Source organism: Chiloscyllium plagiosum, unplaced genomic scaffold, assembly GCF_037043375.1.
Source record: "Chiloscyllium plagiosum isolate Xiang-an unplaced genomic scaffold, Cpla_swu_hap1 HiC_scaffold_6, whole genome shotgun sequence".
In the NCBI taxonomy this organism is placed as follows: Eukaryota; Metazoa; Chordata; class Chondrichthyes; order Orectolobiformes; family Hemiscylliidae; genus Chiloscyllium; species Chiloscyllium plagiosum.
Window position 1 is genome coordinate 88,533,320 of NW_028270144.1, and position 24,287 is coordinate 88,557,606.

Sequence of the window (24,287 nt, forward strand, 5' to 3'; positions counted from 1 at the left end):
GAGGAGCTGAATTTCCCATGTTAAAAAAAAAATCCCACAGCTCCTTTCATAACAGTATTGTGGTGGACTTGCAATACATGGACAGCAGGATTCAAAGGCGGCAGCTCACTATGAGCTTCAAGGGCAAAATGGATATACATTAAATAAATATTGGTCTTATCAGCAATGGCTACATTCTATGAACAAATTTTAAAAGTCTAGTTTCTTTTGGCAGGCATCCAAGTTTTCTGCTTCAACCACTTCCTGTGGTAGCAATTTTCACATTCTAAATATCATGTTAAAACAAGCTTCTCAATTTCCCTGTTGAATTTATAAGGAACAGCATCACCTCTAGTTTCTGATTCTCCCACAAGTAGGAAACATCCCCTTCCACAGACACTTCAAACACATTTCCAATTTTAAACAAGGGGTCCCCAAATCTTGGCTTTTCCCAAAGAAAAAAAAAAGTCCCATCCTGTACAATCTTTGTTAATTGGTGAAATCTTAGTTCTGGGAGGGAACCATCTTTGCAAATCTAGATTACACATTTTTCTAATGTTTCTTTATTCTTTTTGGGTACAAGACATTCAAAAGGACTAAATGAAACATAAGTAGAATGCTTCACTAATTTCAGTAGCTTCCCAATTATGAATTCTATATTCCTAGAAATAAATCTCAGTGCTTTGTTGGCATTCTAAATGCTTTGTTGTCAATCAATGGTGTTTTTAATGTCTGTGTACTTGTGCCTCAGATCCCTTTGCTTTTCTATGCCATTAGTTTCCACTTTAGAAGAACTATCAGTGATACATCTGTATTTCTATCAAAGTTCATTACCTCATACTTATTGGTGTTTAAAGTTGATTTTTTTAAATTTAACTGCCCAATCTAAATTTTCTACAGTATTATCCTCTCATTTTGATACTGAGCTTGCTTAAACTCAAGTTAAAATTAATATAAATTATGAATAAAAGTGTTCCATCACTGATCCTTGTGAAAGCCCAATTTCGAACTACTTCCAATTTTAATTACTTTTCTTTACATCGACTGTTTTCTATTTTAGAAAATTTGCTGTTCACTCAGCTACTTATTCCATGACTCCACATGTCCTAAACTTTGTAGCTATCATGTGAGTCTGTTACCAAAAGCATTTTGAAAATCTAAGTATGGCATTTATTACATGGTCATTTGCTTTTTCAAATACCGCTTCAAAGAATTGCTTCAAGTTAATTAAGTGCTCTGCAAGAACTCCCTTTGCTTGACTCCTGTTCCACAGTGCTTTGGTAAATATTGTGGCTAGCCTTTCTCCTTATCCTCAAGTATCAAATGTTTTGGTGCCTATTCAATGGGAATAATGCCTTCTAGATCATCCACAGAACTCTCAGACATCGCTCTTACTTGGCTGACTGAGTCACACACCCATTTGTGCATCTGTACTTTCCTCTGATTTATGAAAGTAGCCTGAAGTAAATATTCTAGGCATTCTTTGCCCTCTTAAGAGTCAGGCACTAAACATTGTAACAATAATATTCCCAGCTTAACAATTCTGGCACAGAGCATCACAAGGTAAATACATTTTTTGCAAGTATGAGAGTTTGTCATTGACAAACTTCCACCACCCAATCTCAACATCGGAGCCTGTGCCAGTGAATTTATTGCCTTGTTTTAAGAAACTTGCTGATGAAGAACAGCTTTCTGAATGGAACAGATAGGGAAGCAGGAACCTTAAATTGATTCCTCAAGACAATATCAGAAGAGAAGCAATTACGGTGTAAACAATGTTTGCAGTGAATTACGATTAATAATTAAGAACCAAAAAGTACTTTTGGCAATAAAAAAAAAGCTGGATTTAAATCATACATTTGAGTTTGGCTTACACAACTGGAAACTAGCAGTTCACATTTACTTTTTGGGTTGCAACATTTTCCAAACTTACAGTCTGTGTTCATTTCTGTGTATTAACCATGTGCCAATTGACCACAGTGACTATAACATGCATGCTTGTTTCCCCACCCACAGATTGATTCAGACATCAACATTCCGTTGCGTTAACAAACAAAATCTCGACTACCACACATACCAGTTCTCCATCTAATGACGTGCTCTTTCCAATACTGCATGGAACATATTAATGTCTTATTATGCAGAAAGTGAATCAGAATCATTGCAGAAAGTTAATACAAAACAATCCCCTCTACAATAGTGCAGGAGTCCCCTTAATTAATACTAACAGTAAAGAACTTGGGGTGTATAAATTGCCATAAACTGGCAACAGTGTGTAGCCCTTACTGGTAATATGACCTGATTGCTAAACATGCTACCCATGACATTCTGAGCCTCATGGATGCTCTGTAGTAAGTCCATCTGCAGCTCCAATGCTCCATGAAGCAAATCACAACAGCTGCAGCTGAACACATTTCCTGCAGACGTAGTCACCACAGACACTGGAAGTGTCTCTGATTTCACACATATGGGAGGAATATTCCACAGGGCTAGGCTCTCTTGCTGTTTTGAACCTTATCAACTAAATTAGTCTGCTCAACTACAGACAACAGTACAAGAACTGATTACACAACCTAATCCGCTAGTCACCAATCCGGACCTTTTATGTCCGCTCTTTATTTTGAGCGGACAACTTCAAAAACATATTTTTAACTCTCTCCAGTTAACTTCTGTTTGCAAACCTGATTCCTGAACAGCCAACCATGTCTGTAACACCCTTCTCAGTTCTACTGGCTGAGCCAACTTCTCTCAGAATGCACCTCTGTCACTTTTCACCAATATCCTCTGACAGATTATAGAAGAATTCATAAAAAGGGCTGTGATGATTGAGTGAGTGACTTCACAAACGAGACGGACAGGGTGGATGGTGAGTCTAAGGAGGGGTTATGTTGATATCTGTGTCAATCTAAAAAATTGTAGTGTTTTGAAAAGCATTAAGGTGAACAAGTCCCCAGACCTGATGGGATCTATCCCAAATGCTGAGAGAGGAAATTGCTAGGTCCTTGTATGAAATTTTTGTATCCTCTGGTCATAGGAGAGGTTCCACAGGACTGGAGAATACCCAACATTGTTCAAGAAAGGCAACAAGGATAATCTGGGAAATTATATGGTGGTGAGCCTTACATCAGTGGGAAATCATTGGAGAAGATTCTTAGGAATAGAATTTACTCAATTGGAAAATTATGGACTTATTGGGAGCAGGCAGCATGGCTTTGTGGGAGGAAGGTCATGTCTCACAAACTTGATTGAAATTTGTTTTGAGGAAGTGATAAAGACAATGCAGCCACGGCAGTAGATACTGTCTATGTGGGCTTTAACAAGGCCTTTGACAAGGTCCTTAATGGCAGGCAGGTATAAAAAGTGAAGTCACACGGGATCCATAGTGAGCGGGCAAGATGGATGCAGAACAGACTTGGTCATAGATGACAGTAGAGGTGGAAGGGCATATTTCTGACTGGAGATCTGTTATTGCACTTCTATATGTATAAATAAATGATGTGAAGGAGAACATAGGTGGGTAGATTAGCAAGCTTGCAGACAGAAAGATTGGCAAAACTGCAGATGGTGCAGAGGACTGAGGCTGGAGATTTGGGCAGAGAAATAGCAGGCAAAATTCAATCCAGACAAATGCAAGCTTATGTACAGAATTTTGGGAGGAGGTCCAATGCAGAAAAGTACACAGTAAATGGCAGAACCCTTAGTAGCATTATAATATACAGAGGGTCTAGGCGCACAGGACCACAGTTCCCTGAAAGTGGCGACACAAGTAGACAAAAGGCGGTCAAGATGATGTATGTATGCTTTTCTTCATTGTTTGGGGCATTGAGTATAAGAATTGGCAAGTCATGTTGCAGCTGCATACAACTTGAGTTCGGCCACATTTAGAATATTGTGCAAGGTTCTGGTCACCACACTACCTAAGTGATGTGGAAGCTTTGGAGAGGGTACAGAAAATGTTTACCAGGATGTTGCCTGTTTTGGAGGGTATTAGCTACAAGGAGATTGAACAAATTTGGATCATTTTCACTTGAACGTTGCAGGATAAAAGGGCATACAAAATTATGTGGGGCATGGATAAAATGAATAAGCCAAACTATTTTCTCCAGGGTTGAAATATCAATTACTCGGACATTGGTTTAAGGTAAAAGAGGGAAGTTTAAAAGGAGAAGTGAAGGATAAGCTTTTTTTTAAAAAAAGCAAGAGAGAGAAGTGCGTGCCCAGAATGCACTGCCAGGGGAGATAGTGGAAGCGGATACAATAGCTTAAGAGGCATCATGACACACATAGGGACAGAGGAATACAGCCACATAGGCAAAAGTTCTTAGTTTAGAAAGACATCATGTGTCAGCACAGTCTTGACGGGCAAAAATATTCCTGTGCTGTACTGATCTTTGTTCTTAAATGATTTAATGGTGGTATTCAAAATCATGAAGGACTTGAATACCTTCTCCTTTATTTCCAGTACCAGAAAAAGTGTAAGCCAGGGACACAGATTTAAAGTAGTTTAAAAATAAAAAGGAATAATCTAAAGTAAAACTTCTAAAGGAGAGGGTTAATTTCAGTGGGATGAGATGGAGTAAAAATGGAACTAGAAGTTGATAGGAAAAGTTATAACGCAACAGCCACAGATTTTTAAAACAGGAGAGTTGGGTTACTAGGTATATTCCAACAAAGGTGAAGTACAGGGACAAAGCCAGAACTATTTGGAGAGTGATGGAGATATTAAAAACAATAAAAGATGCACACCAGGTGAATTTATTCAGCGGAAACACATTAAAGTCATAGAGATGCACAACACAGAAGCAGACCCTTTGGTCCAACCCGTCCATGCCGACCAGATATCCCAACCCAATCTAGTCCCACCTGCCAGCACCAGCCCCAAATCCCTCCAAACCTTGCCTTTCATATACCCATCCAGATGCCTTTTAAATGTTGCAATTGTACTAGCCTCTACCACTTCCTCTGGCAGCCCATTCCCTTTGCCTTGAATATAAAAACCAGGATTATACTTCTGAGGCTCTAAAAGGCTCTGGTCATATCACATTTGGAGTATTGTGTGCAGTTTTGGGCCCCATATCTCAGGAAGGATGCACTGGCCCTAGAGCGTGTTCAGATGAGATTCACTAGTATGGTCCCACGTATGAAAAGCTTAACATACGAGGATTGTTTGAGGACTCTGGATCTATACTCAGAGTTTATAAGGATGAGGGGGGACCCAATTGAAACTTACAGAATACTGAATGGCCTGGACAGACTGGATGTTGGGAAGATCTTTCCATTGGTACGAGATTAGGATCGGAGGACACAGCCTTAAACTAAAGGCAAGACCTTTTAGAACAGAGATAAGGAGAAACTTCTTCAGCCAGGGAGTGGTGAATCTGTGGAATTCACTGCTACAGAGGCTGTGGAGGCCAGGTCATTGAATAAACTTAAGACTGAGATTGATATCTTCTTGATTGTCAAGGGGACAAAGCAGGAAAAATGGAGTTGAGAAACTTACAGCTATGGTTGAATGACGGAGCAGACCCAATTTGCTGAATGGCCTAATTTCTGCCCCTATGTCTTAACTTAGGGTAATAGAGGAACCTCAATTATCCGAATTTCGGATTATCCGAAAATAATCTCAAAATCCCAACAGAAACATTACAAAGAGGCGTTTCAACACTGTTGATTAAAAATGAACCCAGCTGAAATGCTGCTGAGAACAGTCCTGGACATCAATGGGAGCCGAGGCACTATCTCCAAATGATTGACCGTCCGTGTGCGCACATTCTCTTCCCTACATTTTCCCTGGAGTTCTACACAAGGGTGTACCCTAAACATCCCCCTTCCCCAGATAATCTCTCCAATATGGTCCTGTATAAGGCAAAGGTGGACCCTGTCAAAACATTGCTGTAAAACGTTGTGCACACTATTTTGAGACTCTTTCTCCACCCTGCCCCCACCCCTGCAGAAGGCAGTAGGAGTCTTATGGTTGTTGTCCAGTTCCGGATGGGGGCTGGGTGGGAATTTGGTCGGTGGGTGGGGGTGGACAGGGTTGGGGGGTAGATGGGGGCGCAAGGATACAGGGTTGGGGCGGTCGGAGGCGAGGTTGGACGGCAGAGGCTCACGCGCGGTGCTGCTGTCTAGTTTCCTAAACGGGCAGTGGACTTAGCAAGTGCTCACTATGGCAATCCCATTGCACTGATGGCTTCAGCTATTCTGCAGGTCCCTTACACACAAATGTGTCCCTGCTCAGAAAAAAACCCTGAGACAAGAGAGAGACAGGCAGCAAGGCAGGCAGAGCGATGAAAAAGGCAACTTCAGAAAACTCCGAGCCCCAGGAGAGGCACTGAATCAATTAACTGAATAATCAATTATCTGAACGAAATAGTGCCCAACCACCTCGTTCAGATAATCTAGGTTCCTCTGAAAGGTAGACAGACATTGCCCAACAAATCACCGGAGAGAAAAACCATTTATCTGATGCATTATCATATCTAAACAAAGTCACTAATTTCTTGAAATACAATGAATTATGTGCAAAACTCAGTTCATTCAGGATTTGATGGGAGACAGATTGAGAGTACAAAGCAGCTTTTAACTACTATTGGACAGAGAAACATCATTAAGGTGATGCTCAGTCTCATAGTAAAAATTAGAGATAATATTACTGAAATGAAGCATATAAAAAAAAAGGAAATAGCACCAATAGCAGAGCACTATATCACAGAGGTGATCATGCAAGGTTCAGTATAAGAGGGATTCAGTCATTGGTGCAGGCTGGATACAAGTGGAACACTAAGATGGCAGTTAATGAAGTACATTTCGAGAAATATAGTCAGAGATATACATGCCCAACTCGTCCATGCTGACCAGATAATTTAATTCAGCCATATTTGCCAGCATTTGGCCCCCATCCCTTCCTATCCATATACCCATCCAGATGTCTTTTAACATGTTATAATTGATTCAGCGTCCACCATTTCTGCTGGCAGCTCATTTCATACACCTACCACCCTGTGTGAAAGAGTTGCTCCTTAGGTCCCTTTAGTTTTGGACTCCCTTGCCCCAGGAAAAAGACCTTGTCTATTTACCCAATCCATGCCTCTCATGATTTTGTAAACCTCTATAAAGATCACCTCTCAGCCTCTGACACGCCAGGAAAAACAGCCCAAGTCCAATCTCTACAGTTCAAACGCTCCAAACCTGGCAACATTCTTATAAATCTTTTCTGAACCCTTTCAAGTTTCACAACATCCTTCCTATAGCAGGGAAACCAGAATTGCACGCAGTGTTCCAATAGTGACCGAACCAATGTCCTGTACAGCCGCAACATGACCTCCCAACTCTTATACTCAATGAACTGGCCAATAAAGGCAAGCACACTGAATACCTTCTTCACTTCCCTATCTACGTGTGACTCCACTTTCAAAAGAAACTATGAACCTACTCGCCAGGGTCTCTTTGTTCAGCAACAATCCCCAGGACCTTACCATTTAGCATGCAAGTCCTGTCTTTCCAAAATTCAACACCCCACATTTATCGAAATTAAACTTCAACTGCCATTCCTCACCCTATCTGATCAAGATCCCATTGTAATTTGAGGTAACCTTCTTCACTGTCCACTACACATCCAAGTTTGGTGTCATCTGCAAACTTACTAACCATATCTCCTATGTTCATATCCAAATAATTTACACAAATGACAAAGCAGTGGACCCAGTACCAATCCTTGTGGCACACCACTGGTCACAGGCCTCCAGTCTGAAAAGCAACCCTCCACCACCACCTTCTATCTTCTACCTTTGAGCCATTTCTGTATCCAAATAGCTAGTTCTCCCTGTATTCCATGTGATCTAACCTTGCTTTCAGTGTTATCATGGTAATGTAGGAAATACAATACCAATTTTGTACAAACTACAATACAATAAATACCAAATAACGTTTTGGATTGAAACATTGGGATAACATCTGATTTTTCAATACGACCATGGGATCATTTATATCTATCCAATAGGTCACTCTCATCTTAAAGTCTGATCAGAAAAATGGCATGTCTAACAGTACAACACTCAGTTCTGCACAGCAGTGAACTTGAAGCCATGCCCTGTGGGACAAGGAGAAAATTCTACCATTGAGTTATAGCTAACATAGCTGGAAGATAAAAACGGTGAACAGGAAATATTGACAGATATTCTTAATAGGTTGATGAAGTGCAAGCGGAGAGAGAAAGTGATAGCTTCAGAGAACAATTAATTTTAAGACAGAGGAAATTAGAAGAGTAACAGCATAGAGGAAATTAAAGCCTAATATTCAGAGCTAGAAAGTTCAAAAAGGTTTACAATTTTGACCACAAAGAAATCAGTGAACACCTCTCAAACAACATGCTGACTTTGAATGGGAGATGGTGGTTTTCGGGTCAGACAATGAATACTGGACAGCCAGCATTGCCCATGTCCCATGAATGAATTTAAAAAAAAGATTGAATGCAAGTTAAAATGGATTGTTTTCTGCTGATAAGCCAAAGTTTTCAAATTGGCAGTCCAGGCTCAATAGCTACTGAAGCTGGGTATAATAGGGTGTGAATCAGCAGTGGTTGAGAACAGGATATTTATTTTTATTTGTTCACAGGCTGTGGGTAGTGGGTATCACTGGCAGGTCTAACATTAATTGCCCTGAGGTATTGATGAAACACTTGACCAAATAAAACTGAGTGGCTTGTCAGGCCAGTTCAGAGGACAGTTAAGTCAAACAATGCTGTGGAACATATCAGCCAGACCAGGGAAGATGACTAATTGCCTTCCCAGTAGAACATTAAATGAATCAAATCGGTTTTGGCAACCATCATGTAGCCTCTGTTTTCAGTTATTTACTATGAATTTAAAGTTAGCAGCTTCTGTGGAATATGGAACTCATGGCTTCCGATTGTTCGTCCATATCGCTGGATTAATAGTCCATTAGTACATTAATTTTGGTCAGAACCCCAGGTTAAAATGTGGTGTTTGTAAGAGTTAAGACACAGTTTCTGTTTCTTTTTCTGTGGAAAGAGGTTAGAGAAGTGATTATGCACGATAGTCTGGTCAATGACCACAGCTGCTGAAGTGACAATAGAGTAGATTTTAAAAAGTTAGACACAAGGGTGAACCTTTTACAGCAGGAATATGTTACAACTTCACATAATGAAGCCAGCACACTCACTAATTTTCCACCCTTTAATATGACAGTAGCATAAAAGGGGTGATTATTAGTATCATGGAAGAATTTATGTAGGGGCTGAGATGGAGACAAGAGAGGTACGAAAGAGAGAGAACAAATTTCAGGCAGGTCAAAATCACTAAACAGACAATGCGCGATGCAAAACAGAGGATAAAAAGGAATGCAATTTCAGCATAAGGAGGTAAATTAACATATTGAAAAGCCAGAGGAACTCTGAAATAACAACTCACTTGAATATTACTCCAGCTCCCTCAGAAGCAAAATTAATCAGAACTTGGAGTTTAAATAAAATGATGATCTTGATAAAAGTAAATGTTACATTTTATTAGAAATTTGAGGTAAAATGGGATATTTCCTCAATGAGAGATTTACTTTTTAAATGCAACAGTGACTGACTGGGACATGGGGCTAGCCTAATGTAATCACACTTCAAATTAAATTTAAAAGGCAACAGAAGGGGCTCCATGAAACAAACTATTCATTTCTTTAGCAGCACAAGTTCACAGAACAAGGCGCTTATAATCTGTGAATGATTGACAATCTCATACAGAAAGACCAGTCTCGCATGGACAATTCACACCTGTAAAAGGATGATGTGCTTGCCTAAGGTTAAACTGAAATTAGAGAGAGTGAGAAAATGCAAATACCTTTTATGCAAATAATAAATGGATATGACACGGAGTACTTGTAGTTTCTACATGAAGTGTACCCTCCAAGACACTCATTGATAATCATTTTCTAAAAAGAGAAAATATTGAAAGCGTGGGTGAAAATGTTAAACAGTGTAAGTACTGATTTACAAAATATCCACACAGAACCTAGGTTTCACATGTTTCTGAAACCATGTACATCTGATATACATAGAAAATTTAAGAGGTTTAAAATTAAGCTGCCAAAGACTTGCGTTACACTATACTATTTTCTCTTTATGGACACCAGTTTTTGTAAACTAGACTAGATGAATCACACATTCAGATAGATCTTATTAGAGTCAGAGATAACAGCACAGAAAAAGATTTCAAACATTTTGCACCCATGCCAGTCAAAACCAACCACCCAACTACTCTAATCTGATTTTCCAGTATTGGACCCATAGCCTTGTATGCCTGGTCATAGAGTCAATTAATAGGTTCCTGCCTGTACCACCATTACAGGCAGTGAGTTCCAGATTCCCACCATCTGGGTTAAAAAAAAACCATGCAACAATCTGGAAGCAAGCACGAGAGGTACTGTCTGCAAGTGACAAACATTTATATTCATTCAGCAAAATAAACTGAAAAAAGTAAAGCTGTTGTTTACCAAAGACTCAACATTCTCAAAATAAAATTTAAATCCTGACAGCCATAAACTCAAGCATGTGATTTCCATACATGTGTGGCCATCCAATACATCCTATTACTTGATATTTCATTTTAGTTCCACGATTATGTTTTTAAATCTCTTTAATGTACATTTGCCTTTTGTCAATACTTTGTTTAGAGTCAAGAATTTGTATAGCATGGAAACAGGCCCTTCAGTCCATCTTCATCTCCATGCTGTTCATCAAGCATCTATCTATTCCAACCCCAATTTCCAATTCAAGTGTTAAAGATAAAATATAACATCAGAGCCATATTTACCAATTTCCTAATCCAACATCCACACAATCCTGGATAGTGATGTTAATCCTGGCTGATTATCTCAACTTTAACCCAAGAGGCGCCATTGTAGCATTACTAACATCAAGAAACAGCTAACTCAGCACAAAATAGAAATTGAATTTGAGACCACTGCGTCCTGCATGGGCCAGCTGCTTAGATAAACTAAGCAATCACAATAAACCGGCCTTATCATGAACTTAAAAATTGCACAGTTAATTAAAAAACACTGTGGGCAGTGTATTTTGTTATCATACTAAGTAAACCATCCACATTCTTTGGAATTGAATCTGTACATTGTAAGGTTTACAACACCATCTCTGGAACAACTGTGCAGAAAATGAGTACCAACATGGTCAATGCTCGAACATAGAGGAAAATAGTTCACTTTTTGACATAAAACCGCATGATTTAGACCATAAGACCATAAGACATAGGAACGGAAGTAAGGCCATTCGGCCCATCGAGTCCACTCCGCCATTCAATCATGGCTGATGGGCATTTCAACTCCACTTACCCGCATTCTCCCCGTAGCCCTTAATTGCTTGTGACATCAAGAATTTATCAATTTCTGCCTTGAAGACATTTAGCGTCCCAGCCTCCACTGCACTCTGTGGCAATGAATTCCACAGGCCCACCACTCTCTGACTGAAGAAGTGTCTCCGCATTTCTGTTCTGAATTTATCCCCTCTAATTCTAAGGCTGTGTCCACGGGTCCTAGTCTCCTCGCCTAACGGAAACAATTTCCTAGCGTCCACCCTCTCCAAGCCATGTATTATCTTGTAAGCTTCTATTAGATCTCCCCTTAATCTTCTAAACTCCAATGAATACAATCCCAGGATCCTTAGCCGTTCCTCATACCATTCCAGGGATCATCCATGTGAATCTCCGCTGGACACGCTCCAGTGCCAGTATGTCCTTCCTGAGGCGTGGGGACCAAAACTGGACACAGTACTCCAAATGGGGCCTAACCAGAGCTTTTTAAAGTCTCAGGAGTACAACAGTGCTTTTATATTCCAACCCTCTTGAGATAATTGACAACATTGCATTCGCTTTCTTAATCACCGACTCAACCTGCATGTTTACCTTTAGAGAATCCTCAACTAGCACTCCCAGATCCCTCTGTACTTTGGCTTTACGAATTTTCTCACCGTTTAGAAAGTAATCCATGCTTCTATTCTTTTTTCCAAAGTGCAAGACCTCGCATTTGCTCACATTGAATTCCATCAGCCATTTCCTGGACCACTCTTCCAAACGGTCTAGATCCTTCTGCAGCCTCCCCACTTCCTTAGTACTACCTGCCTGTCCACCCAACTTTGTATCATCGGCAAACTTCACTAGAATGCCCCCAGTCCTTTCATCCAGATCATTAATATATAATGTGAACAGCTGCGGCCCCAACACTGAACCCTTCGGGACACCGCTTGTCACCGGCTGCCATCCCGAAAAAGAACCTTTTTATCCCAACTCTCTGCCTTCTGTCAGACAGCCAATCCTCAATCCATACCAGTAGCTCACCTCGAACACCATGGGCCCTCACCTTGCTCAGCAGCCTCCCGTGTAGCACCTTATCAAAGGCCTTTTGGAAGTCTAGGTAGACCACATCCACTGGGTTTCCCCGGTCTAACTTACTTGTCACCTCTTCAAAGAACTACAACAGGTTTGTCAGGCACGACCTCCCCTTACTAAATCCATGTTGACTTGTTCTAATCCGACCCTGCTCTTCAAAGAATTTAGAAACCTCATCCTTAATGATGGATTCTAGAATTTTACCAACAACCGAGGTTAGGCTAATTGGCCTATAATTTTCCATCTTTTGCCTTGATCCTTTTTTGAACAAAGGGGTTACAACAGCGATCTTCCAATCATCCAGGACTTTCCCTGACTCCATTGACTTTTGAAAGATCTCAACCAACGCCTCCACTATTTCCTCAGCCACCTCCCTCAGAACTCTAGGATGTTACCCATCAGGGCCAGGAGATTTATCTATTTTAAGACCTTTTAGGTTTTCTAGCACGACCTCTTTTGTAAAGGCAACCATACTCAACTCAGCCCCCTGACTCCCTTTAATTGTTGGGATATTACTCATGTCTTCCACTGTGAAGACTGACGCAAAGTACTTATTAAGTTCTCCTGCTATTTCCTTATCTCCCATCACTAGGCTTCCAGCATCAGTTTGAAGTGGCCCAATGTCTACTCTTGCCTGTCGTTTGTTTCTTATGTATTGAAAGAAACTTTTACTATCATTTCTAATATTCTAATATTTCACCTCATAACACTTAAAAATAGAGATTCCAAAATTTCAGGAGCAAACCGGACATACTACAATAACCTCTGCATTCAAATGGATGGATAGAAGGCCTGCCCAGGATATGTTGGCTTCCAGCCTTACAGTAAACTTATTTTGAAGGATGTGCCTGTGGGGAGTGCATTCCTCATGTCTCAACCAATGAAAAAGGTGGATGGACTAGCAGTACATAAACGGCAAGCTGGTCCTGTATCTGCAGAGGTTTGGTGAAGGTGCAGAGTTTTAATAGCAACTTTGCACTAAGCCCCCCTCACCCCAGGGATGCACCACTGGTATGCAAATCAAAGAATCACTATTTAATTAAGTCTCCCAGGGTGAACAGTAAATGGTTCTTAGTCCACACAACCAAGGACTAAAGTAGAATACACATCATTATGGTTATGGCCCTGAAATGCCATAAAGACGTGTGACAAAACAGGAAATAAATGATTTTAAATTGCCAATTTCAGGCAATATTTCCTGCAGTTTTTTTCCATTTTGCTTACTGGAGGTTCTCTGCTAAAAATCTTACTACACCAGGTTATAGCCCAACAGGTTTATTTGGAAACACTAGCTTTTGGAGCGCTGCTCCTTCATCAGGTGGTTGTCACCCCAGTCTAACAGTGACACCTCCAAATCATGGATGTTCTCCAGTTCAATAGAAATTTAGACCATGACAAACCAATAATCCATTTACACATCTTCAGACAAGAAATAAAAGATAATACCCTGAAATGTAGACCCCTTATGGACAAGCATACACATTTTATCAGTATTGAAATCTGGAGCAGTGAGAAGTACAGGTAGTTCTCCTATAACGCTGTAGTTGCATTCCAGCAAAACCTCGCTTAATAGAAAAATTGCCAGTGACATTATAGCCAATCGTGCTGCCAAAACATTATCCCAGAACGAACCATATCCATATTACAAGCTGTGGATTTGCAAACAATGTAAACTTGATTTCAGGAATTCTGAAATTAAAAAAAGTTACTCCTTTACTGAGTAACTTGCAGCGTGGGTTGGTACAAAATAAGGTAGGTGAACTTGCAGCGTGGGTTGGTACCTGGGACTTCGATGTTGTGGCTATTACGGAGACATGGGTAGAACAGGGACAGGATTGGCTGTTGCAGGTCCCAGGGTTTAAATGTTTTAGTAGGGTCAGAGGTGGGGATAAAAGAGGGGGAGGTGTGGCATTGCTTGTCAAAGATCGTATTACAGCTGTGGAAAGGACGATGGATGAAGACTCGCCATCTGAGGTAGTTTGGGCTGAGGTTAGGAATAGGAAAGGTGAGCTCACCCTGTTAGGAGTTTTCTACAGGCCTCCTAATAGTCCTAGAAACGTGGAAGAAAGGATTGCGAGGATGATTCAAGAGAAGAGTGAAAGTAATAGGGTGGTTGTTATGGGGGACTTTAACTTTCCTGATATTGATTGGGAAAGCTATAGCTCAAGTTCGTTAGATGGGTCAGTGTTTGTCCAATGTGTGCAGGAGGGTTTCCTGACACACTATGTAGATAGGCCAACAAGAGGTGAGGCCTTACTGGATTTGGTTCTGGGTAATGAACCAGGCCGGGTGTTAGAATTAGAGGTAGGTGAGCACTTTGGGGACAGTGACCACAATTCGGTGACTTTTACTCTAGTGATGGAGAGGGATAAGTGTGCACTACAGGGCAAGAGTTATAGCTGGGGGCAGGGAAATTATGATGCGGTGAGGCACGACTTAGGATGTGTGGCTTGGAAAAGTAAGCTTCAAGGCAAGGGCGTAATTGATATGTGGAGCTTGTTCAAGGAGCAACAATTGAGTGTCATTGATAAGTATGTACCTGTCAGGCAGGGAGGAAAGGGTCGTGTGAGGGAGCCATGGTTTAATAAGGAATTGGAATCCCTTGTTAAAGGGAAGAGGACGGCCTATGTAAAGATGAGGCGTGAAGGTTCAATTGGGGCGATTGAGAGTTATAAGGTAGCCAGGAAGGACCTGAAGAGAGAGCTAAGAGCAGCAAGGAGGGGACATGAAAGGTCCTTAGTTGGTAGGATTAGGGAAAACCTTAAGGCTTTCTATAGATATGTCAGGAATAAAAGAATGACTAGGGTAGGAATAGGTCCAGTCAAGGATGGTAGTGGGAAGTTGCATGTGGAGGCTGAAGAGATTGGGGAGACACTGAATGAATACTTCTCGTCAGTATTCACTCAGGAACAGGACATTGTTGTCAATGTGAATACTGAGTCACAATTAAGTAGAATGGATGGCTTTGAGGTATGTAGGGAAGAGGTGCTGGAAATTCTGGAAAGGGTGAAAATAGATAAATCCCCTGGGCCTGATGGCATTTATCCTAGGATTCTCTGGGAAGCAAGGGAGGAGATTGCAGAGCCATTGGCCTTGATTTTTATGTCCTCGTTGTCTACAGGAGTAGTGCCAGAAGATTGGAGGCTAGCAAATGTGGTTCCCTTGTTCAAGAAGGGGAGTAGGGATAACCCTAGTAACTATAGGCCGGTGAGTCTCACTTCTGTTGTGGGCAAAGTCTTAGAGAGAATTGTAAGGGATAGGATTTATGAACATCTGGATAGGAATAATGTGATCAAGGATAGTCAGCATGGTTTTGTGAAGGGCAGGTCGTGCCTCACAAACCTTATTGAATTCTTTGAGAAGGTGACTAAGGAGGTGGACGAGGGGAAAGCGGTAGATGTGGTGTATATGGATTTTAGTAAGGCGTTTGATAAGGTTCCCCATGGTAGGCTACTTCAAAAAATACGGAGGTATGGCATCGAGGGTGAGTTGGAGGTTTGGATTAGGAATTGGCTGGCTGGAAGAAGACAGAGGGTAGTAGTTGATGGTAAAGGTTCATCTTGGAGTGCCGTCACTAGCGGTGTTCCGCAAGGATCTGTTTTGGGACCATTGCTGTTTGTCATTTTTATAAATGACCTGTAGGAGGGGTTAGAAGGTTGGGTGAGCAAGTTTGCGGATGATACGAAAGTCGGAGGACTTGTAGACAGTCAGGAAGGACATGGCAGGTTACAGCGGGATATAGATAAGCTGCAGAACTGGGCAGAAAGGTGGCAAATGGAGTTCAATGTAGCTAAGTGTGAGGTGATTCACTTTGGTAAGAGTAACAAAAAGATGGGGTACTGGGCTAATGGACGGATACTTGGTAGTGTGGATGAGCAGAGGGATCTTGGTGTCCATGTACACAGATCTTTGAAAGTTGCCACCCAGGTAAATAGTGCGGTGAAGAAGGCATATGGCGTACTGGCTTTTATTGGTAGAGGAATTGAGTTCCGGAGTACTAAGGTCATGTTGCAGTTGTAGAAGACTCTGGTGCGGCCGCATCTAGAGTATTGTGTGCAGTTTTGGTAGCCATACTATAGGAAGGATGTGGAGGCACTGGAACAGGTGCAGAGGAGGTTTACCAGGATGTTGCCTGGTATGGTGGAAAGATCGTAAGAGGAAAGGCTGAGGCACTTGGGGTTGTTTTCATTGGAGAAAAGAAGGTTTAGGGGTGACTTGATAGAGGTGTACAAGATGATTAGGGGTTTAGATAGGGTCGACAGTGAGAATCTTTTTCCACGTATGGAGTCAGCTATTACGAGGGGGCATAGCTTTAAATTAAGGGGGGGTAGGTATAGGACAGATGTTAGGGGTAGGTTCTTTACTCAGCGAGTCGTGAGTTCATGGAATGCACTGCCAGTAGCAGTGGTGGACTCTCCCTCATTATGGGCATTTAAGCAGGCATTGGATAGGCATATGGAGGATAGTGGGCTAGTGTAGGTTAGGTGGGCTTGGATCGGCGCAACATCGAGGGCCGAAGGGCCTGTACAGCGCTGTATTCTTCTATGTTCTATGTTTACTCAAACTAGTTAATTGATTTTTTTTTTAAGTTTCACAATGTGGAGTGTCACTAGTTAGGATAGTATTGGTTTCCCATCCCCAATTGCCTTTGAAAATATGTTAATTGGCCTAGCTTCCTAAACTGCTGCAATCAATGTGCTCCAAGACCACCCGCAGTCGATAAGGAAGCCAATGCCAGGATTTTGACCCAACAACAATGAGAAAGTTCCAAGACAAGAATCGTGTGGGGTTTGGTGGGCAACTTATAGCTGATTATATTCCCATCCATTTGCTGTCCCAGACTTTCTAGGTGACAAGGGGTCCAGGTTTGCAAGGTGTTCTTTAAGAAGCCTTACTGAATTCTTACACTGCATTTGTGTACGATGCACACTACTGCAAATGTAAATTGATGGTGAAAGGAGTGAATGGTTAAGATGCTGGATATAACATCAAATCAAGTCAACAACTTTCTCCTGGATGATGTCAAGCTCAACTGTTGCTAGATTGACATCCATCCAGGCAAGTGGAAAATATTCTATAACTCTCCTGGCTTTTGCCCCATAGAGGTGAGCTACTGTCCATAGAACTCCTATCTTCTGACCTGTCTTTTAACCATACATTTATATGGCATTTCAGATTCTAATCAACAATAGTCCACAGGATGGTGATAGTACCAGTACCAATGCTGGTAACGCCACTAAATGTCCAAGGGAAAAAAAAAAAGAGATTCTCTCTTGATGGATACAGTCATTGCTTGGCACTTGCATAGAGAAATGTTATTTGTCACATATCAGTCCTTCTTGGTGATGGACACTGAAGTCCTTCACCCTCAGTCTAGGTGGTCAACAGCAAGCAGGTGGGGGGAGAACAAGAGTGGTACATCATTATGTCATATGCTTGACATGTTTTTGTCAGTATGGAGGCTTCCTCAGGCAATTCCCTCCTGACTGTGTTTAACTGTATTGCCACCAGGATACCTTATGCCAAAGGATGGGAAGAGAGACACTGTTTCAAAGGTATGATTCAGTTATGGGACAGTGCTCCTAAATTTGACAGAATTTCCCATATACTTAAAGCTAATGCCACATGGTCCATCCAGCTTTGGTCCAGATTTCATGACAATTTTTAAGAATCAATCACATTGTTCTGTGTCACTTACAAGGACAGATTTCCTTCACTAAACCACTTCCTTAAAAATAAAAGCAACTGGCAATATAATTTCAAGGTCACCGTTACTGGTAGTAATGTTTGTAATTCTAACAGCCAATGCTATGACAGAATTTGAATCCATGTCCCCAGGACATTAATGTTTCTGGACTGGTAAGCCAGAACCAGGTTAATCCTTACCACCATCGCCCCATTTAAAAGCTGTTGAAATGCTTGTTCACAAGGCAAGGAAGAAGAAAACAAGACAAAAAAATTGCCAAGGGGTTTCATTTAATACATTTTGTACTAAAATTAGAATATTAAAAACACACCAAGAACATAAGAGTCAGATGTACAGCAAGGAAACAGACCCTCCGGTCCAACCTGTTCATGCCAACCAGATATCGCAACCTGATCTAGTCCCAACGGCTAGCACCCATCCCATATCCCTCCAAAACCTTCCAATTCATCTACCCATCAAAATGCCTTTTAAATGTCGCAATTGTACTAGCCTCCACCACTTTCTCTGGTAGCTCAATCCATACATGTACCACCCTCTAGCTCTGGGCTCTCTCACCCCAGGAAAAAGACTTTGTCTAGTTATCCTATCCATGCCCTTCATGATTTTATAAACCTGTATAAGGCCACCCGCTGTCTCAGACACTCCAAGGAAAACAGCCCTACTCTTAACCTCTCCCTATAGCTCAGATCCTCCAACCCTGGCAACATCCTTGTAAATCTTTTCTGAACCCTTTCAAGTTTCACAACATCTTTCCGCTAGGAAGGAGACCAGAATTGCACACAATATTCCAACAGTGGCCTAATCAATGTCCTTATAGCTACAACATGACCTCCCAACTCCTGTACTCAATACTCTGACCAATAAAGGAAAGTATACCAAACGCCTTCTTCACTATTCTATCTACCTGCGACTCCACTTTCAAGGAGCTATGAACCTGCATTCCAAGGTCTCTTCGTTAAGCAACACTCCATGGGACCTTACCATTAGTCCTGCTAAGATTTGCTTTCCCAAAACGCAGCACCTCGCATTTATCCGAAATAAACTCCTCAGCCCATTGGCTCATCTGATATGACCGTTGTCATCTGACGTGACCTTCTTCGCTGTCTCCTACACCTCCAATTTTGGTGTCATCAGCAAACTTACTAACTATACCTCTTATGCTCACATCCAAATCATTTATGTAAGTGATGAAAAGTAGTGGACCCAGCACCGATCCTTGTCCACTGGCCACAGGCCTACGGTCTGTTTGTTTCTTTTACACATGTTTCAGTACAAAAAAAGGAAGCAGCCTAGTATCTACATCAGGCAAACTCTCACAATAGAGGCTGCATTCACCTTTAAGTGCTCAGAAAGTCTTGTTTGTTTGTATCACAATCTTCTTTCTCATTCTAACCACCCTTCATTTCAGGTTTAGCACAATAGGTTGGGCCTGGTCAACAAGGCCACAAAAGCAGCTTGGGAATTGCACACTATATTCACAGTGCAGGTTCGAACCTCAAACATTTCTCTCAAAAATATTTATTTGCTCACAAAATAGAAAACAGCATCAAATCTGAACAAATTCTTAACTTTTCTTGCGAAATTACATTTTCCAATACTTTTAACTGTTCACCTCAGGTGATTCTTCTGAAAAGCAAGTAGGCTGCATATATTCTGGCCAAACAATAACTTTGAGACAAAGCAAATATTGTTGATTCACAATATCAGGAATTATAACAGTTTAGGGTGCTGTTTTTACTATCCTTTATGCCTCTCATTTACAAAAGGTAGTTACCTATGGAGCTTTGGTTAGACCACAGCTAGAGTACTGTGTGCAATTCTGGTCACATTATCAGAGGATGGATGTGATCACGCTGGAGGTGGTGCAAAGGATATTCACTAGGATATTGCCCCGAAAGAGCATTTTAGCTACAAAGAGAGGCTGGATAAACTTGGGCTGTTTTCTTTGGAACAGAGAAGGTTGAAGGGAGACATGATAGAAATGCCTAAAGATTATGAGGGGCATAAACAATGGATAAACAGTAGCTGTTCACTTAATTTGACAGGTCAATGAGAAGAGGGCACACTTTTAAGGTGAAAGACAGGATGTTTTGAGGGAATTTGGGGAAAAGATTTCTCACCTGGGGGTAGTCAGGTCTTAAATGCAAGGCCTGGGAAGATAGAGAGAGGTGGGTAACTTCATAACCTTTAAAAAGTACTTGGATCAGCAGTTGAAGTGTCATAACATTCAGGTATGGGCAAAGTGCTAGAAAATGGGACACGTGTGTATTGTTGGCGATACAGACTCGATAGACCAACTGGCCTCTTCCGGGCTGTCTGATTCTGTATTTTCAATGATTAGTTTAGTATTAATCACTTCACTTTATTAACTGGTTTGAATAACACTCCCAGTTAAGATTGAGGAAAGTGAGGTTTTAATGAGAAAAATGCTGGAGAAACTCAGCAGGTCTGACATCTATGGAGAGAAAAACAAATATTTGAGTCAGTTCTGAAGTCAGTCCTGTTTTTTCCTCTCTCTCTCTTCAGATGAGCTACCCAATTTCTGCAGTAATTTCTCTTTCTATTTCAGAATTTCAGTAGCCACTTTTACCTTTAAGTGTCTCCTTCACTGCAGCTCATCAGTTGCTTAGCCTCAGATTCCAAGGAATGTCTCATATTCAATTGTTGGCTTACTGAAGAGTATTCAGGACCTTAGACTCGTAACTCAATAAATGAGTTCAAGTCTTACTATAGTTGATATTAGTTTAAAACGGCAATAAATCAGTTACAATGAATTGCAAAAAACTAGTATAAAAATCAAATTGCTTTAGCAGCACCCAGAGCCCAAAATACACAAAGAACAAAATATACATTAAAACTCTTGTGGATATCAGTTCTCAAGATGCTGGTGGCTGTAAAAGAAACTTAATACTCATCTTAACCTAAAATATTAAACAGTCATAGGCAAATGGAAGAGTATGAAGCCAACAGAAAATCCTGGAAAAATTCCAGTAATGGAGGCATTTAAGAGGAAAACAGTTGACATTTCAAGTCCAAAATGACTCTACTTTGAAGCTGGAGGGGTGAAGACATGATAGGTTTTGTGCTGTTCAAAAGTGGAGAGGAGCAAATGAAACAGAAGGCAAGGATAGAGAAATATTACAGGGAGAGGAAAGCAAAATATGAAAAAAATATAGACACCAGGTGAGGGAGGAGAAAATAAGAGAAGAATTCATACTTTATATCCCAAGGACATAAAACGTGAATTCAACAAATTCAATGACGTGCCTTTAAGAGGGATTTGGTCTCTCCTAGTTCTCTTGAGGACGGGTGTTGTCAATCTGGGGGGCAAGGTGTCTGCTCCATGGAATGCAGAACGTTTCTTTTTTAAATGAGATAAAAGAAACAAGAGTATGTAGAGTTAGGATCACATAGACCTGGGGTTTTAGTTTTGCTTTCAGATGAAGTCGCGGTTTTTGGAGTTGAAGCTTTTGGATACAGCTCTCTCGCTGTTGTTAGATTCTTTGTTTTTAATTTCTCCTGGACTGGAGGAGATCACAAGAGGGAAAAATCTTGTTTTGCTGAAATTGCCTTTGCCAAAAGGTGCATTTATGGGATATTGTTATAATGAAACCGTTGAGGAGTAGTAGTTAATTAATATTTTAAGTATTTCAGTAGAGCTTATGTTATACCAGTTTTTTTTTAATTTTGTTTGTATTTTAACTGTGGTGTAACAATAAATTGTCTTTTGCTAAAAGCCTAGTAATTTGATGAATCAAAATCACATCTGGAGCACAGTGCTTTATACTTGCCTTTAAATAGATAAAAGTTAAGGTCTAGGCTATCTCCTTAATGTATTTTGAGTGATTTGTTCTGGTCCATTACAATGACGAGAACAAAATAACCACGAGCATGAAAAGGTTTATTAAAATGGCAAGCAACCCAGAACGTTAAAGTCATACTTACAGTCTGAGAGGTGCTGTCTTGCAAAGTGGTCACCTCGTCTCCATTGGTCGCCCCAACATACAGCAGACTGCATTGTGAACAGCAAATGCAATATGCAGAGATACAAATAAATTGCTGTTTGACCCTGCAGGTGCATTCAGAGCCTTGGGAGATTTATAAAAGATACTGCCAGGAGTGAAAAAATGCAGTTTGAGAAAATATTAGGTAGACTTGGAACGAAGTTCCACAGATTTCTGCTTCCCAACCCAAAGGTGATCAGTCTATTCCTAATTCTGGTCTACCTGTTAACCAATACCAATTGCATCTTAATCTATTATTCTAATGCTATGAACCTGAATTTTACATAAACCACTGTGGTGCCTTACAAATTGCAATTGTTTTCAAACTCAAATGCAGCATGGTAAAAACAATGACCTGCAGATGCTGGAAACCAGATTCTGGATCAGTGGTGCTGGAAGAGCACAGCAGTTCAGGCAGCATCCAACGAGCAGCGTACCCACTGACTCCCCCTTCTCCACCAAAAACAATTTCTTCTTTAAACTTTAACAGTCCCTAACAGGATCATAACATTTAAACAAAGCAGGGGAGGATTCACATGAATAAGAGATTTGGAAAATTAAAGAAAAAGGAGAAAGCAATAATGCCGAGTAGCAATATAGGAATGACAACCACATTGATAGAAAGATACAGAGCATTTAAAGATAAAAATAACAAGTATGGTTACTGTACAAAAAATCTTCCCTTATCTTTATCCAAGTACACAGTGCATTCAAAACAAGATGGATGAATGTACAGCTTCTTCATCAACACTTCACTTCTCTACTTTTCTCAAGATGTTATATCCTGCAATGTTCAGTCCTAATTTTTGCATAGCCATGTCTCATATCCATATAAACAAATTATGGCCAACTTTGTGTTCTTCGGACAACTAAAAATTTATTTTTAAATAGGTTTCTACTTTAACTATCTTTTCAGATTCCTGTTCTATTCCTTCTTTTATTATCAATGTCACCTCTCATATTATTCTTTCCTATGTTCTCCTGCCCAGCTTTATTCACATTTATGCCTTTTACAAAATAAATCTATCAGAAAAGTACTCTCCCTACAAACAATTTATCAATTTAAATGTTAAGTCACTTCCTTATTGATGCTTTCCATTAGAATGGATGAGTCAATCCCTTTGCTTCAGCTTGTTCTTTTCGATCAGTGAATTAGATTGAACTAGTGATCAGTGTCCCACAAAAAAGGCGCTCTGATCAACCTTCCTCCCGATTTGTCTGCTCCTACCCCCAAATTCAAACTTAATTAATAATCCAGAACTTATCTAAGCAGTCCTGCTCTTGAATTTACAGCCTAACCCCTGCAACTCCTCTCCTGTTCTTACTCATGTTATTTGTGCCAATGTGACCACTACAACTTAATTTTGTTCCACTGCAACCCACCCTGCCAAAGCAAACTTCTTCCGCAGTCACCAAAATAACTCTTACCTGAGCACCAGGTCAGCAACATGCCTTTGGGATTCTCATTCTTTATTGTATGGACCCCCTACTATTGCCACATTTCTATTCAATCCTCCCCTACTGACGCCCTTAGGCAACCTAAGCCAGTGCCTTCAACAGCATTACAACTGTTCTCCTTGCAATCTTTCTCCTTGCTCCCATGGGTAATGAGTTCACTATACTATTCGGACAGTAACAATTTCTGCAGGACCTCTTAACTTCCCTCACTTGTATACAATTTCAGTGTGGCTCAAAGAGAAGTCCTAGAGGGTGCCTGACACCTACGGAACCACTCTTCAGGTAAGGAGTGGAGAAGACGACAAGGATATATATGACTGTTTTACCATTCAATATGATCATGGCTAATTTTAGGAAATAATTTCACTTTCCCACCCACGTCTCATACCCCTCGATTCTCTGAGAAGCCAAAAATCTATCCTAGCTCTAAATCTAAAGAGCAATTGACAATCCACAAACCTCTGTATAAAGAATGCCAAAGATGCACAATGCTTTCAATACAGGAACTGTTTAGATTAGATTACAGTGTGGAAACAGGCCCTTCGGCCCAACAAGTCCACACCGACCTGCCGAAACGAAACCCACCCAGACCCCTACATTTACCCCTTACCTAACATTACGGGCAATTTAGTATGGCCAATTCACCTGACCCTGCACATCTTTGGATGGTGGGAGGAAACCGGAGCACCCGGAGGAAACCCACGCAGACACGGGGAGAACGTGCAACTCCACACA

The 24,287-nt window shown here is 40.9% G+C and overlaps 1 protein-coding gene and 1 long non-coding RNA gene across 5 annotated transcripts in view; one reads left to right on the top strand and one right to left on the bottom strand.

The window, feature by feature from the left end:
• Window positions 1–24,287, bottom strand: part of LOC122550755 (spermatogenesis-associated protein 13-like) — a 243,508-nt gene that overhangs the window by 126,872 nt on the left and 92,349 nt on the right. The window contains exon 2 of one of the 4 annotated variants that reach the window (XM_087988183.1): window positions 9,825–9,915. The exons of the other annotated variants lie outside the window; for them this stretch is intronic. The gene's annotated coding sequence lies outside the window, so the exon portion shown is untranslated. The remainder of the gene's footprint in view (window positions 1–9,824; window positions 9,916–24,287) is intronic. 4 annotated transcript variants of the gene reach the window in all.
• LOC148149805 (uncharacterized) overlaps window positions 1–24,287 on the top strand; it is a 34,866-nt gene that overhangs the window by 6,055 nt on the left and 4,524 nt on the right. The gene's annotated exons all lie outside the window — the stretch shown is intronic.